Source organism: Calidris pugnax, unplaced genomic scaffold, assembly GCF_001431845.1.
Source record: "Calidris pugnax isolate Ruff unplaced genomic scaffold, ASM143184v1 scaffold156, whole genome shotgun sequence".
Lineage (NCBI taxonomy): Eukaryota > Metazoa > Chordata > Aves > Charadriiformes > Scolopacidae > Calidris > Calidris pugnax.
In genome coordinates, this window is record NW_015090889.1 from 1 (window position 1) to 3478 (window position 3478).

Consider the following 3478-nt stretch of genomic DNA (forward strand, 5'->3'; position numbering starts at 1 on the left):
GATCAAAGCAATAAAGCCAATGGAAAACTCTGCATGTCCCATCTCAACACATGAACATTGTCATCTGAATCCATGAGGTTAGAGATGACAGACATCATCAGTGGGCCCTCAGCTCTCCCCTCTTCTTAAGGCTCGCCGTTCTTCCTGCTCTCCGATGCTCACCCCAGAGCTGGTCTGCAAGGGAAGTCCCCTCCAAAAGGAAAACCTCAGTCAAACAAGAAACTACATGAAAGGCAATGCGGTAAACTATCTCTGGTTGTTCTCTCACACTTGGCAACAGATCTGGCCTGGTTTGAGTCAAGCAGTGCAACAGTGAGATAAAATAAAAAAACAGGGTAGCTTTTTATGGTCATCAGGTCAGATTTTATTGCAAACTTTAGCTTTCCATTACTGTATGATAGTCTGTAGGTACCTCTATGGTTCCTTATTTTCCACAGTGATCAAAGCAATAAAGCCAATGGAAAACTGTGCATGTCCCATCTCAACACATTATTATGAACATTGTCATCTGAATCCATGAGGTTAGAGATCAGCAACACGTGCAGGACAGCAGTAACTGAAGAGAAAAGTGTTGGTGGTCTCATGTGGCGTATGAAGAAATCACGGACTCGTAGGTCATGCAGTAAGCGAATCCAAAAATCCAATTTGACCGTCTTTATCGCTACTCAGAGAGACTTATATACACTAAGACAGAAACCTACTCCCCCCACAATGCCCAATCATGGACTTGGAAAAATATTTTTTTACCTTCTACTGAGCTTCTCACCATAACAATTCTTCTACTATCAAGACAGGTTTTGGTTCCCAGGCTGTGCTCTGCTTTTTGTCAGGATGTGCTTCAGGATGCAAAACTTGTCTTTCTCACTCCTCCCCTGCTCTCAAGGTCACTACTGGCACACACTGTTGCTCCAGATGCAAGTGAATCTTAACTATGGGAGTGACCTTTCACTGAGCCCACACCCTCCTGGGGGGAAATCAGGCAGCCTTGCATGGCCTGGCTCCGTCATCTCCGATACAGGCCAGGATACCATTGGCCTTCTTGGCCACCTGGGCACACTGCTGGCTCATGTTCAGCCTGCTGTCGACCAACACCCCCAGGTCCTTTCCTGCCAGGCAGCTCCAGCCACTCTGCCCCCAGCCTGTAGCGCTGCCTGGGGCTGTTGTGACCCAAGTGCAGGACCCGGCACTTGGCCTTATTGAAACTCATCCTGTTGGTCTCAGCCCATCGATCCAGCCTGTCCAGATCCCTCTGCAGAGCCTCTCTGCCCTCCAGCAGGTCGACACTGCCACCCAGCTTGGTGTCATCTGCGAACTTACTGAGGGTGCACTCGATCCCCTCATCCAGATCATTCATTTCCCAAAAGATCAGTAACTGAAGAGAAAAGTGTTGGTGGTCTCAGAATGTGTGTTATTTTTACTAACAATAAGCGTTAAGGTTGGATAAAACGCATGCAGCCTTTTGTGTGCTTTGTCACATCTGTGACACAGACAAGGGCCTATAAGGTTCCAGCCTCTCTTTAGAGTTCAAAATGTAATTGATCACTGGAGCCCTGCGCAGGTAGATGAACAAGAACTATTTTCAGATATTTTATTGCACTGGACCATTCTTACTGTATATTCCCCATATATCCTACAAATACCAGTAGAGTATTTGAGGCTTTTTGCTGGCTCAAGTAGCTGCAGATGGTCCCAGGTATCATTTGGTTCAAACACATCCTACTGAGCAGCGTTGAACTCCTAGAACTGAACTTTTGTTTTTATTTATGTTTGGCTTTGTTTTTCTGTGACTTCTGCCAGCTGGTTTTGGTTCTCTCTTTTGTGGTTCATTCTGTGGCACCACTGGAGGCTTCTCAGATGTGAACCAACCTTCTACAGAAAACATTTTCAATAAAACAGTGTCTGGCCCTGATGCTGGTTATTCTTCTGTTGTGTCAGGGATATGGGAGGCAGAGTGCTGGTGGGTATAACGTCCTACAACGTAAAAAGTTGGTGAGTTTGTGTTAGTCAATGTCAAATACTTTTTACTGTTAGCATTTTTAAATTTTATTTCAGAACTGAAATTCAGGGTATTTAAAAGCCTGGCACTTTTACACAATAATGCAGGCTTACTGAGGAACACTGGTACTTACTTGTCCCACATTGCATACCATCTTTTAATATTAATTTATTACATTTATATTAAAGCTTTATACTGGTCAATTAGTGCAGGCTGAACTCTTCTCACATTTTTGGCTCAAAGATGATCCTTGTGAAAGTGTTTGAAATTAAAATTCTAAATTACTCAAATAGTAATTATGTATTATTTTTACTTTCCATGACTATTTTACTATTTAAAATTATTTTTATTTCATGTCATTCAAATTTTAACAGGGTAAATATTATAAATATTCCGTACATTGCTTACCAGCCTATGTTTTAGCACTGGCTGAGCAAATTACTTGATTTTTAAAAATTTTTTAAAAGAAATCTTTGTATTTCCTATGAAATATTTCAGAAGCTTTCTTCCATAGTGTGAAATGTGTTCACCTGATTCGTGTTAATATCTTTAACTGTTCTGTTTTCCCTTGTATGACCATGGGCTTGGGAGAAGCGGGATTGTATGTATGTAGTTTCTGTTTCTTGTAAGAACCCCTAAGGAAACCATTTTTTTGTTACTGGCCGCGTGGTGCTGAGCGGGAGGGGTCTGTGGGGCGCACGCCTGGAGTCGGGGGTCATCCTGGGGGCGAGCCAAGGAAAACTCATAGAAGATTCCAGAAGGTGAGGAGGGCAGGCACCAAAGAAGACACGCCTGTCATGAGCATAGGCCAACCTTTGTATGAATATGTATTAGGAGAAGCGATATAAACCCAAAACGGGACTTGCACGTGTGTGCCTTGGTTGAGTGGAGACTCCCGGTGCACCCAGCGCTGTTTGCTTGTCTTTACTCGTTTAATAAATTGTAAACTCTAATTGGAATCCTGTTTGAGGAAAAATCATTTATCACACATAGTAATGGATAGATGAGTTTTAATTTTTTAGCCCATTAAGGCAGGGGGATGTTTTAAAATAAAAAGACTTTCCATGGACGAGAATTTCTGCTTTCCAACTTTCTGTTAAATTAGTGACTGTACCATAAGTAATACTGAATGCTCCCTGAATCAGACTTAGGACTGTTACTAGAAAAAATTCTTTAACTTCCTGAGGTCTGCACATTGAAAAATCTTTATATTGTTTCTGTAACGCATTAATCAACTTGCAAACACGTCCAGGAGCTGTGCCTAGGGTGGGCAAGTGAAAGCCTTTTATTTGGTATTATCCACTCGGTGTGGAGACAGGGGGGAAGGTGGTGAAGGGATGGGAGTTGCCCGTAACCTCCCTCTTGAGTCAATGATCTCCCCCCCCACCCCGCGCCCCAATGGTTCGTCCCGGGGAGGCGGCGCAGCGCGGCGTTCGCTTCCGGGTGTGGGTGCGGGGGGGCGCTGTGCCGTTGCTCCTCCCC